The sequence below is a fragment of the Lepisosteus platostomus genome, chromosome 8, assembly GCF_059453375.1.
Source record: "Lepisosteus platostomus isolate fLepPlt1 chromosome 8, fLepPlt1.hap1, whole genome shotgun sequence".
In the NCBI taxonomy this organism is placed as follows: Eukaryota; Metazoa; Chordata; class Actinopteri; order Semionotiformes; family Lepisosteidae; genus Lepisosteus; species Lepisosteus platostomus.
Window position 1 is genome coordinate 46801685 of NC_142618.1, and position 14807 is coordinate 46816491.

General features: G+C 34.9%; 1 protein-coding gene across 3 annotated transcripts in view; it reads right to left on the reverse strand.

Annotated features, from left to right (window-relative positions):
• gli3 (GLI family zinc finger 3) overlaps positions 1–13683 on the reverse strand; it is a 162729-nt gene extending 149046 nt beyond the window's left edge. Inside the window, exon 1 of one of the 3 annotated variants that reach the window (XM_088643716.1) lies at positions 13490–13683. The gene's annotated coding sequence lies outside the window, so the exon portion shown is untranslated. Of the gene's footprint in view, positions 1–13255 lie in introns of all 3 variants that reach the window. The other 2 variants (XM_088643714.1, XM_088643717.1) reach the window with 2 other exon arrangements.
• Positions 13684–14807: the final 1124 nt, after the last annotated feature.

The window sequence follows — 14807 nt, forward strand, 5'->3', positions numbered from 1 at the left end:
TGACACCATGGGTCATTTCTTATGAGGACAGCAAAGCACCAGCCTCTGTCTTTGGAAAGACATGAAATTCAAAGACTTTACTGCAAGTAAAACCTACTCTGCCCAACCCAAGTTGTGCTGAAGACAAGCGAGCAAATGGCACTCCAGTTCAACAAACTGGAGACAAATGACTAATTTCTTCAATTTTACGACAATATCCACAGGAAAGCTGTTGATTCCCTCTACAAAACTGCAAGTAATTATTAGTACATTTCTTTTTGAAGTAACAGTTAAAAGGTTTTTGGGTGTGGCTATATCCATACAAACTTTCATTCTTCCTACCATATGATGACTTTCTATTTCCTGAGATAAAGCACAGTGCTGAGCCACCTACAATTACCCTGACCTGTCAAAGTGCACAGAGTCCTAATTTCCGATTCCCTATATGACAGTCTTTTTTTCTTCATTCTCAAGGCTAGTAGCTTTCAGAGCTATGTGACATGAGCTTATTTGAAGTAAAGTAAGTCACTTGGAAAATATATACTGTAGGGTAAAGCAGTACACATGAAGAGAAGGGAGAAAAGCAGTGGCTTTGTAAGGAGCATAATGCATTTAATGCAGGTAAAAGACATCTCAGTGAAGTACACCAGTCAGCACTTTTAGATATGAAAACTTTCTAAAAGGCAACAAGCAAACTACAACGTGATCGTAAAAAAGCAAGGAAATTACAATGAGACGATAAATCTAGGAAGTCTATGTTTTTCTCCTTATTCTCAAAAACAACGAACCAAAAACCAAATATCACAAGCAATCACTATCCATTTTCTCTTACTTCCATTGCGATATTTTAAAACTCATGTTTCCTCAGTGTGCTGCCACGTCATGTTGAGAAAATAGGTGGGATTGAAATTTCAATTCAAACTTTGAAATAGGTGAATTTCTATAATTAAAACACCTACTCAATGAAAATAATGCAAAATACTGTCTCTGGTCTAGTACTTTCTTTCTTTTTCCAGATCAGGTGGATCATTTTCTTTAATTAACAAACATTATGCCTTTGAATCATGTGTGTTCAAAAGCCTTACTGGCAACTTGTGTTTAAAGCACAATAATAAGTTGTAATTACTGAAGTCTGAAGGACCACAACATATGTAATCAACACTTTTAAACTCAGGTACTCCCTATTAAGGTACTGTATGTTGAGAATAACTTTTTCCTTCTCTGTGAACAGTTTGCATTTTATGTCCTTCGAATTAACATGAACCATTTGAAACTAGCTCCAGAAGCTTGATTAATGATAGGCAAATGTGCCTATGATAAGTTAAATAGCTACAGGCAACAATAATGTGAAATAACAAACAAAATAGGCAATCAGCTAGGCAAAACAGCCCTATTATCAGCCCCATTAGAGCCCTAAGTGAGAAATTATTCTGCCTGAACACAGATCTATTTATCAAGTGTTAGCCATGTCTCCCTGAAGAAGAATAATGTTTACTTAAAGACTCTCCTGGAGATTTCTAAACTAAGTTATTACCCTCTTAGTAATTCCCATACCTGCACTCTATGCCTGGGTTAAACAAGATTATAGAAAACTTCTGCTGAGAAAAAAAATGTTCATACATGATTCTTCCAGTGGAATACAAGCAGCTTGTTATGATGTACTTACTATTTTTCTCACAAGGTGCTCTTTATTCATTAGTGATCTTGTAGTGCTCTCTCAACAATAGTGGAAAAAAAAACCTTTTTACATCAACACCTCATACCCCACAATACACCTTTTCATTCTAGAAACAGGATCTGATGTATGATTAGTGTTTGCAAAGGGCACTGCAAATACATTTAAATATGTTCACACTTACAAAATTATAAGATATACAGTAGACAAATCAATCATTTACTCAGCCTGAAAACATTTTTTCTAGCATATCAATCTGCTTAGAAGTTATTTTTTGTATAAGGTGTAGTGTTTGGTCATAGATTATTGCAAGTTAGTCTTTCATGATTATTTCGTTGATACTATTTTTACAGATTTATAAAACAATTATAACAAATATAACAATCTCCTTAATAATGTTGTGTATCCCTTATCACATACCTTCATTTCAAATAGCCTTTCTAAAGGTATTGTGGGTACTCATGTTAATATTAAATTGTTTCACTAAAGAGCAAGACAACTTCAAGCTTAAACTTTCAGTCCACATAGAAATAAAAGAAAAGAGAATGTCACACAAAGCCATAATTCATATCTCCCTTTAATACCTGCCCATATTGGACAGGAAGGAATCTATTTGTTCAGATTTCCAAACCTTAGAAGATCCCTTTAGAGCTGAAGGTGTAAAATAAAATCTTTTTTCATACACACAGTATGTATACAAAAACAAAAAAAAGTTTACATTTCTTACACTTTAAAAATGGAGTAAGGATATTTTTAAATCAATAATTTCAAAAACAAATGTGAGGACAATGCAGTAGGGCAGAACTCCTTTTTGTAAATAGATTTTATGAATCCCAAAACGTGACCTCAGTCATATCAAAAGGCCTGATAAACCTTACATATGCAACTCACGGAATATGCCAATTCCCATGTACCTTTACCAGCTAAAAAATCGTTGGATTAATCAGATGTGACGACTGCTTGTTAAATTGTTATATAATAGGTCTGTCACATGACACTTATTAAGAATCATATACAGTAGATGTGACCTCCTTGTTCACAGTAGGTTCAAAACATTTTTAGCTACATTTGTCTCTGCTCAATAATTTCTGAAACAGAAAACAAATTCCCAAACCTTCAACAAATAATAAGACTTATACTAATAATGGGATAATTATGAAATGAAAGTCTTTGTTTTGAAGAAAAACAGCTTGTTGTGCAAAAACTGTTGAATTCAGAAAACTGGAGGTTGTTTTATAACAATTTCAATTGTAATCATTTCAAGTCCAAATTATAATTATTTAAAAATTAGAAGTAAAATAAACCAGAAGAAACGATTATTGCTGTTTTGTTTACTTACCTTCACAAAATAAAGTGAAGTGAGAAGTGTCACTTAAAAAGAAATCACTCACAGGTCTTTCTGTATTTTACATATTATGCACAACTATTCCGCAATTCGATTGTACGTTCATTTAAAAATAAATAAAAAGTAACAAAAAAGTTAATTCAATTTTATTATCTGTGCCTCGGGTTAATTGACAAACAGAAGGAACATCTGCTGCCACTGTACTGTTGTAACAAGGATAATAAGTGCACCAATTCATAGAGACACAGTTAAAGATGAATCAAAGAAACAGCATGCTTAAAGCTTCATGCTAAATAATTTCCCCCTTTTTGTTCTGACAGTATGAAACAGACTGGCTTAGAGCATAGCAATCTGGCACCATTCAGCTCTCTCCACCAGAGGCCTCGCAGTCATGGAAACGCTGGGATCAGGCATCACACACAGGGCCTCACAACATGGCATTGCCCTTAACTCAAGGCATCCTGGTGCTGTGCTCGGCTTTGCCAGCCTGAGGCAGAGCATACCGAAACAGGAGCCCGGCAAAGCCCCGGAATTCACTGGGACCCAGGTGAGTGACAAAACTAAAACACATACACAGAGCTGCGCAGAACACATAACGACCTTTCATACGGTATACTGCATAATGCTCTAAAGGTGTGATGGGCTACTCCATAATTACTGTGAAAATGAATTAAGTCCGCTCGCTCTGCACCACAAAAGGAGTTTTCATTTAACTCCAATATCACTACATTTTTAGAGCGCATGCTTGTTCAGGTAAATATATGTGGTAAGTGGTGTCTGCCTTTGAAGATGACAAAATCTGATACTTATGAAAACAGTAATTTCAATTAACAAAACGTCTTATTGAACACATTGTTTCTATAAAGCAGCAAAAGAGCTTGTATGTGCAAGCTTCTCTAGAGTTCTTCATACATTTCAAGATGGATTAGACCGTAGGCACTGAAATGGGGAAAAGGGAACTACTGTTCATTACAGGATCAACTGAAATTACTGTTATTAATGGCATTAGTTAGTAATGACTGTGACAAATTTAATTTTCTGAACTTTTTGTGAATTCCAAATGTATTCCTAATTTGATACTATTTTTTACACAAGACAACTCTATGTTGAGTTAATATGTGATGGTTTTTTGCATTTTCAAGAATAGCATTCAATTAATTTAGTCAACATGGTTAGACAAAACATTTGTGTACATATTCATTCAAATTAAATTGTAAAAATAATCTAAATTGCCCTTTTCATAATGTATCACAGACTAGCACTTTCTTTTTAACAAATAAAAAATATTTTAAAAGGACAAACATACTGTATAATCATTACATCACTACAACATGTTTTTGTGTCTCCTTCTTAAGTTACAGTGTGGGTAACAACCATAAAAGACATACTTCACCTTAATCAGCCAAGTTTCTTATCTAAATCATTGCCACTTCAATGCATCAGGGGTTAAAAGAGGCCAAAGGCTTAAGCAGTGGGATAATAATAAAATGTGCTCCTTTGAATGGAAATGTTTCTTTTGAAAAATCCAGACTGCTGAAGACAATGAAACACTTCAGCATTGCAACTGCCAAATTTTTTGATATATCTACAGCTCAGAGCTTTTCCTAGGTCCTGCTGTCTTTGATAACAAACATTAACACATTTTTATTCTCAGTTATTTTCTCCACTGATGAAACGATTAATATCAACCCCTTTTATACAATTAAATAATGCAATATGCTTTGCCTCTGATTGTTCAATTAAAGTAAACCAGCGTAATAAATGTTTCAAATAACTAACATAAAGGCAAATAAATTGTGAAGTCCTTATTCATAAATGTGCTTCTATGTAGATAATACCATTACTTTAATTAGGACATTCATTAATCATAAGATTTTCAGCTTATATTATTCTGTTTTTAGACGCACATCTAAACATTTAAGTTCTACTTGTAATATAAGCACAATATTTCCATTTTTACAATATATCAATTTATAGGTCTATATAATAAACCTTTGATGTCAACCCTTCACCTGTATGTGTGGAGCTGACGGCAAGTCCAGCTGCTCATTTCTGCTGGGAGTATAGTTTCATCTGCAGATGGCAGGAATTGGGTTGACCTGTTGTAGCTGATAAGACTGCGTCCTTTGGTATGCCACTGGATGTGTTTCTACAGACTAATGCTACACAGCAGGGGTATATCAGGTCAGAAACAATTATGAGCTTTTGTGTTCGCTATTTAAAACTTTAAATTGTTTAAATAGCACCCATTACTTTTCTCAAGTCTAAAAAACAATCTTCATTCTTCATTCTTCATTCAGGCCACATGTTTACGTGACTTACAAAACTCTGATGCTCTGATGAACTGTTTTTAAAGATTTTTTTTAAAGTATCTTTGTTTTTAATCTCACTTTATGGACCCAAGACATTTTAAGCATCTACCTTTTCCCCTGTTTGGACCACCAAGAATAAGCTTTTTTACCTCGTTCTTTAGAATTCTTTGAATTACACGACACCCAGCTCTCAGCCTTTTTCCACATTACTCCTATGGGCAATAAGTTCCTACATTTTTCCTTGTGGAAAGCCCTGAATTGCTGAAAGTAACTTCCTATACAAATACTGTAGCTATGAAGATGTACTGTACTTGACTAGATGAAGTGTGGAAGCCACCACAGATCCTGAACTTTGACATAATCAAATCAAACACATGAAAAACCAACATGCAAAGAAACACTAAGCAGCTATCTAATAACAGCTGTTGAATCCACTAGTTAAATTTAATGTTTTCTTTTCTTGGAACTTAAAATTGCTCACTGTCAGGGTTGAACACATTTGTATTGACCTTTAATAAAGAAAGAAACATACTACAGAAACGTGCCTGTTTCATGGAGAATAGAGTGTTAAATCTGTTACAGCTTTTTTAATATAGCTGCTTTCCTTTTAAACTCCTTCATTCTTCTTTAAGGAACCTGATTTTAAATTGTTCTTTACTAAGGGAGGATAGGACAGGTCATGATATAGTATAATTTTTAAGCATATATACAGTATGTAGACTTGTGTACATCAGTTAAAAGGAAGGACAGGTCATAATACAGTTTCATTTTCTAACCATACTGTATATACTGTATGTAGACTTTTGTATGTCAGTTGAGTTGGAAATTAAATATAGAAGAAAATACTGCATATTTGAGAATCTGTAGATTATATCATGACATAATAACAAGTGTATCACAAAAAACACTTCTCATCACTGTGAAGTAAAACAGATTCAATGTGGTTTATTGTCATAAAACACTGTGAAAAAGTGATTAACTTTACAGTGGTATCTGTTTCACATTAATCAGTTCTATGCTAACTGTTGCAGCATATTTAACTTTTCTGTTCTCGAAATACACCTTCAGTTTCCTTCAGTTTTACTAGAGTGGGAAGAAATGCATTGAAAAGGAGCTTTGATTCGGAGAGTTAAAAACATAAGTAACCAGCAATTTTACATTTGAGATGTTTCAACAGTCCTTGACAAGACAAATCAAGTTCTTTGCACCTCAAACTGTTTTATTAATTACATTTTCAGACCCCTGTTTATTTTGTTCTGTCACAATGCAAACTGTGGTTAATGCTTTCACATAACCTGCTGGTCTGCACAAAAACACCTTCCCTTATCATATGGTACTTGTTGGATGAAGCGTTTAATAAAAAACATGTTTATAAATCAGATATTTTGCCTAAGACCCAAATGAACAAGGAAATACATTTCACATCATATCAACATAATTAGGAGGATCAATGAATCTGTGACACGAAGCGACATGTTTCTACTTAACATCCAAATTTTCCTCTGATTTACCTTTTCCTAGTTTGGTTAAAAGAAAACTATATTTTTGATTGACAAATGTGGGAACTTCACATTTCACATTCTTTTTTCGGCCAGATGTTCATCATCCACATTGCTTGGAACAGGGTTTTTAAAATTTTAACACATGCTGAATTTTGATGAGGCCCCTTATTAATAAATCCTTTACAATACATCATAAAAAGTAGAAACACGATTCATCAGTATGCATTTGGGGAAATTAACAAAAGCCCCTTTAGTTAATAACGAACCATTAACACATGTACAGTATCAGTACATGTACTGTAAGAAAAAAAAAAGAATTGACTTGGAACAAACAAATTAGGAATTCTGTTTTTGTGATGATCATTTCACCCTGTTAATAAATACAATTTTTTTTAAATCGATGCTCTATTTTAAAATTGAGTAAAAGTCTGTAACTTGGCACTAGGTTTTACTCTTATACCTTTCCTGCGTCCTTCTAAAACACAAATAAATCACATCCTACTGAGTAGCTCTTCACAGGCAGCAACACGGAATTCCTCTAGTTACCAGACTATTTGCTAGGCACATCACAGAGCTGTACAGGTGATGTACTATAATTGAAAGAGGCAGGGATTTAAAATACCCAAATCCACAGTTTATAAATAATTCCAAAAGTGAACACCATTCTGTAGCTGATTCACAACAATGTTTAACTGGGACTTTGGAATCAGCAGTGTCCCTGTGTGTTCAACTCAATTAAAATGTGGACTGCCGTGCTGTTTTTTCCTTAACTTGCTGTTCTCTGAGTTGGCATTTATTTGTATTGTATATAACAGACCAAAATCTCAGTTAACATACCAGTATACTGTACAGCACAATATAAAAAACCTTCCTCTAAATCCCAGCTGAAAAGGACTTTTCTAAAGGACACAGGGCTTACAATGAGCTAGAAAGTAGGGAGGAGGCTCACCTCTTAACCAGCCAAGCAGAAATAAAAGCAGTAATTCTACAAGTCGGCCAAGTACAAACACTTTCTGAGCAGTAATGGTGTGAAGAAGTGTTGGGCAGCATAGCCTGAAGGCAGCACTAATACACTGATGACTAATGGCCAGGCCGTGTAGACAATGAGTTTGGAGCTTGAAAACTAACAGAAACCATGCAGTACCTTGACAAATGGCCCTTCACAATTCCATTCATTGAGTAACCTTTAAGCACAAAATTTGCTCAAGTTCTCATAGGAATTGCATGACATATGCGTTTGGCCGGCAATTTTGCTTTTTTTGCCATGTCTAATTACAATTTCTTTATGAGGTTTGTATAGTCCCATCAAGCTGCTAGCATAAAGTGGCTTAAAATGCAACAAGGGGGATGTCCACCTTCTTTAACTGTCCGATTCCTCCAATGGGAGGCTTTGACTTAAAACACTTGATTACAATTACCACAACAAATTCCCTGCTGAGTATTGTTAAAACATACAGTCACACAAAAGCACCATATTTTACATGTGAAATACTGATTAGTCCTCAAATTGCAATGATGAAAAAGATCCATTCAGAGCCCTGCAGACAGTTCTCAAATAAAATAGGCCTTTTTAAAAAGATCAGGTATTATTTTCTAATATGGACTACCATTACTTTTTATATGCAAAAGAGCCTAGCCACTAAACACAAAAAGAAAGAATCTCTGTCTACCTTTCACCTCTGACAGGAGGCATAATAGCACACTACAGTAGATATAATGTGTTTGAGATCACAAATTTTCTTGGCAATGTGAAAAGTAGAAAATAAACTAAATGTATCCATAAGGTATCAACATTGGCATTTACACCTGATACATTTGAATCTAAACTGCAAAAAAATGTAGTACATTATTCAAAATGTATTATCAAAGTCTGCTTGCAATATATTAGGAAATTATTATTTATTTTCTCTAAGAACATTGTTTGTAGACAAGGCACCATAAGATCAAAGATTTTTCACTTAGGGTTCTTAAGAGTTTACACAAAGCATCTTAACACATTTAAGCAGACTAGTGAAAGAAAAATGCCTTTTACATGTAAAGCATTTAATATTTGGGATGTTTATGTCATTAGATCCAGTTTTACAAATACAGAATCCTTTCTCACCAAATTTCTATTTCAATTTCCACATCAAAAAACTTGAAATAGTCAAATAACTTAGAGGAATTAATTTCCTTGCCAGATTATATAACAAACATATTTATCTACAGTAAAATTTAAAATCTGGAAAATACATATTTTATTTTAATAAAAGTATATTTTTTACATTATGCCAGTTTACATGTTAGTATAAATATTATGATTGGTGATGCATGTTTAATTAAATAAGGAAGGCAAAATGATATGCAGCTTTTTGCACGCATTCACGCAAAACAAACTGACTAGAAATCTTGCAAAACTGATACTTTCATAATTTGCACTACAGGCTAACTAAATGTCAAGGCCATTCTTACATAGGGTGCGCACGTATGCAAAATCTGGAGACAGGAAAAATGTTAGAAATGACAACTTCTGATCAAAGCACATGCTTTTCATGACCAAATTACAGTTTTGCTCGGCTACAATAATAAACTAGCAGTGCTGCATGAATAACATTTGCTTTAACTCTATTACACTGAGTTACTAAATGGGCAGCCTCTTCAGTGTTACACGTCTCTCACTGCTGGTCTGCAACAACTTCAGGACTTTGCAGACAGTAAAGGGCAGTGTGTTATTCAATTGTGCTACATGCAGGCTTTCAAGATTTTTTAATCTAGTTACAAACGGTGCGTTGTGCATGCCCATTTCCAGCCCCTACTCCCCACCCACACACCCCTGAGCTACTAATATTATTTTTTCCTAAAAAAAGACTCAGATCGCACTGTTAATTGAATGGCCCAGTTCATTTTCAGTCGGTTCAGGTCAAGGTAATAAAACAATAATTCTGCTTTAGAAACTGGTAAAATGGTTGTTTTCCTGCACCAAACTGCATTTCGAAGCTGACCCCTGGAGTTTGCGGGGGCCAGTTATTCCAGACAACCATCTAAAAGTTGCCTTTAGCAGCTACTAAAATTGCAGAAGGGGGTCTTACAACAGGAAGCCCAGAGAGCTTGTAAAAATGCTGCTGGAGCCAGGAACACATAGCATATTTAATCTGCAAACGAAGAGAGTCTACAATGATTTCAGCAAGATCTGAGGCATGCCCTCAAGGTTTTGCTGGGATCTGGGATTAGGGGATTGATAAGAAACCATGGTGCCCATAGACATGTTTTTCTTCTGCGGTTAAACACAAATGTGTTGAGACACTTGACTGCTGCTTGGTGTTACTTCTGAACTTTTATGAAAGCTATGGAGCTCTTTTTTTCACTGTCAATATATCAAAGTTAAAAATCATCAAAGTGTAAAATTTCATTTTAAGTCCTGGCCTGACTACAGCTCTATTTCAGGAGACTATTAAAAACAAAAACCTATAATAATAATACATGTCTTTAAGAGCCGGGTTTCAGAATTTGTATAAGTCATCCAACATTTTTTTTTTTATCTAGCTAACAACTAATCCGTAACAAAATGTTAAAAAGCTACAATAAATTTTAAGCAATGTAAATATCACTGAAATAGCCTGCCTGCTGTTGGTACAGAGGTAGTACATTTTCTTTCTTTGTTGCAGACAGTTAGGAAAGGTGTATAACTGCCAGAAAGCACAACCAGAGATACTGTACCTAGGGAAACCATTCACTTTGTTTTTCTCACCTTAAACAAAAAGGTACTTCATTTAACAATGCATTTTTTTAATTTGAGTTCTCCATTTCAATTAAATCTTCTTAGAAAATAAATGAGTCCAGAATTCTTGAGCATCGGTTTTAAATAGTAAGCTTTCTTATACACAGAGCTGTTGGCTAAAAAGCGCAGTTAAATATTCCAAAAGTAGTGATTTATTTCAGCTCCCTAAAGAAAAAAATAATAATCCAAAAGCACTCCCAATCTCTCAAAAAGGTTTTCCAAAGGATGTGAAAACCTGTCAGTTCACCCTTGCATCATGGTACACAACAGCCCTGCATATCTAAATGCAAAAATAGATGGTTTTTAAGATAAAGTCCCAATTATTGTCACCTGATACTCAAAAATAAAAAATGCATCTTGTATGCCCTATAGATGAAATGAGTGTTTGTGTACTGGCCATTAACACCATATTTATAAAAATAAAAAAATCTTAGATTGTTAGTTCATAAACTTTTTTTGTGCCATATATATTTTTCCTTTGTGGTGGTTTTCTGGGGAGGAGGTAAAAAATGCTATTGTTCCTTCTAACATTTTCAGCAACTGTTCTAAAAACGAGAATGATACATTAAATTGTTTTATTCCAACAAGCTTCTATTGGTCAAAAAACGATTATTCTAATTTAATTCAAAAATCATTTTTTCCATACACTGGATAAGCAACATATAAATATCAGCCCTTTTCCTTATATTATTTAAATAAGTACATAATATTTAATAATCAGATCAAAATTCCAGTTCATGTGCTTCTTTTACACAATCATAATGTTGAAATCACCATTTTTATTAAATACTTGGTAAAAAATACATAATTAAATGTGGGAGCTTAACAGTCATTACCTACATTTTGATGGGTATTTAAATAATTTTACATGAATAAACTGGAGTGCTACTCACGGGACTTATATACACAGAAAACATTCTCGCACAATTAATATATTGCTCATGTCTTAAAAACAATATAACCTTAAATATTAATATATATTCAAGATTATTTTAATCGTTATATATAATCATGACAAATAAGTCATCTTCCGAAAAATATTTTAGACTATTTTTTTCTTTGAGCATATTCATAATACACATTTTTTGGGTTGTTCGGTTTTTAAACAACAGATCTGCAAGAGAACAGTTTTAACATGGCTGTTGCTTTTAAGAGTAATTGTCCTGTGCCGCCATATGTAATGGAACTTTTAAAATTAGTAAATTATTCATAAAGTGACAGTTAATACTAATATCTGAATATGCACCTTTTAACTCGTACGATTTCTGCCCTTGATATAGAGAAGAAAATATAACTGGGCTATTAATTCTCAAAAAAGTCATATATTTGAATTTTAATTAAATGCAACTTTTGGGGCATGTTTAAAACTAACAAAAATTAACAAAGTCTCATTAAGCACTTATTTTGTTCGGCTTTTTTTAGATTCAGAAGGTGGGGAACTTGCGTGAAATACTTGCACAACAAAACGCTACACGGCAGAATTTAGGCCCCTTTGGTTTGATGTGTGCTCTGAAACTTGTCACTTTGGATAGTCTGAAGGGAATCTGAATGAAAACCGAATGTGTATGATCTACCAATCCAATAGACTTAATCTCACAACCAGTGAAAACCTTGAAAGAGCTGGCAGAGAACTAAAAGGGAAAGTTTTAAACAAATTTCCACACATGTGATGGCAAGCTGCCATTTGAAAGCAAACTAGAAGGCGAAATGCACATTTTAAATGAAATCTGCTTAAACTAAATGCAAAGTTTGATGAACAAACAAATTCGACAGTGCATTGCTATAGCTCTTCATTGTTAATAGTCTGTAGGAAAATGTTTCGCAAAAGATACCACCAATTCTTGTGTAAGCAATTTATGTGTAGTTTTTGAGAGCTATTCCATAAAATCTCTATATATGACTCACTTAACTTCATTGGCTTTGCTGTTCAGTCGTATTTTTTACATCACTGCAAAAAGGAATTAATAAGTTATAAGCAGAGTATAGTCAATCGATAACGATCACTTCTTCGCGAATGGAAAAAAAAACTAAAAAGTTGAGAGGATGCAGCACTCTACAATACATTTCTAAATCACACGTTACATTCATTAAAGCAGAGTTTTGTGTTTTTTAAACCACACACGAATGTTGCATTAACAACGAATCGTAAGCTTTATACAGTATCTTTTTATAAAAAATAAACAGTAATGTTTCGTTTAATCGCCAGAAATAGTTCATAAATTACACTTGCCTCCGACGCGCTTCATAGACTTCTACCAGATTACAGTAACCAGCAAACAATAAAAGCAAAGAGATCGCCTATCCAACAAGTTTAGAAAATTTTCAAAAATGCCAGTATTGAAAATGGTAGAACAAGCGCTTTTCCATTGCTTAGACAACCCCCTTCAAAAAAGAGGAATCTCAGTAATAAGTTATTATTTAAATATGTTAAACTTTCATGCTTTAAATGCTAATCTTTTGTGTTGTTTTAAGAGGTGGCAGAACGAGAAGAATCTTTTTTTTTTTCACTTTTCTCAGTCTCGGATTTTTTCAGCAAATTTTGCAGACTTTTACTAAATTGTAATTTGATCCCTCTGACAGACTGCAACAGACATTCTTTTTTTCAAACTTTCATAAGCTGCCAGGGCTATGCAGTTCAAAAGAAGCTCAAAATTCATCACGCTTCTTTTAGTTTCTTGTACTTACGTGTCTGAGAGCTCCTTTTTCCAGGCTGCTTCTTGGATCTTTTTTTTCCCAATTGAATCTTTTTTTTTTGTCTGGTTGCAGATGTTTCTTCAGTTTTCGCTTAGCCAAGAATCATGCGCTCTTTTTCTCAAGCTTCACTTTCTGAAAAGCGCTCAACAAGAAAACTTTTTTCTCCTTTCTGCACTAAACTAAACAGTATGCACCTAACTAGTCTCTTAAAAAGTGCCTACATACCTGTAAAAACTACAGTCTGTCTGAGAGAAAGTATTAATCTCGTGGTTGAGTGTTACTGTATTCAGTGTAAATTTAGTTGAGAAGAGGCAACTCCAGCTGCTCTCCGCTCCACGACTCCTCCCTTCGGATCGCACTCTCTTTCTCTTCCCTCTCCCTCTCTCTCTCCCGATCCCGCCGCCTCTTAGCAATCACAGCACTGCCTCGGAGATGGTTTGATCACTCCGCACTGGGATTTCTTGTGCCACTCTTTTAGCGCTGACTTCAGAGCCACAGAGGTGGTGGAGTACGAATTGGAGGTCTCGCTGGGGGGAAAAAAAATAGCAGTACACTTTCTTAGTGTACTTAAAAAGTAACCTCATCGGTTGGTGATAACGCGGAGGGCTTGTGCTGCGTGTTATAATGTCTCTCCACGTTTTTGACAAGCTGGGAAATAAAATAACTGGAAGGGCGAAGATGCTAAAGGTGCAAAAAAAGAGAACGGTTTACAAAGAAGCACGGGGAATGTATGATGAAAATCCATAACACGGACAAATGAGCTTCCAAATCTTCACAGCATTTGTAAGCGACAGAAATTTCAGGATTAAGAAAGCCACTTAATGTAAAGCAAAAACCAAAAAAAAAATGTGTAGCTGAATGTTTGTATTTTGAAATCTATTCAAAAGCCACAATTCAAGCAAAATAGACGTGAGAATAATGTGACATTTAAGAAATACTTTTTTTCACATTTCAATCCTTTCTGAATCATGAAGTCCCTCCATTATTGGCAAACTTCTTATGTGGCAGGTAAGGGTCACAGCAACCCAGAGCCTATTCAGGGAGTATAGGGAGCAAGACAGGACTGGATAGGATCTCCCACATCACAGGACAAAGACACCGGACAGTTAAGACTCAGATTAAACTAGCCAACATGTCTATGGGAGGTGAAGGAAACCGGAGCACCAATGAGAAAACCAAAGGACCCCTTGAAGAGCATGCAAACTCCCCACATAAGGACCTAGGATCATGCTGCCCCACTCCCTCAATGCTCGTTTTTATCTGGATAGTTTCAGATTATTTTCATGTGACCCGTCCATTTCTAACATTCATCCATTCTCTAACCTTTTTATCCAATAGTGTTGTGTGGGAGCCAGGGTCTCTCCCAGCAAGCAATAAGCACAAGGATGGACACCATTCCATCACACGGCATGCACAAATATACACACACACACTCACACTGGGGTCAATTTCCTCTGAAGCCAATTAACCTCCCAGTATGTCTTTGGACTGTGGCAGGAAACTGGAACACCTGGAGGAAACCCACATGAACACAGGGCAAACA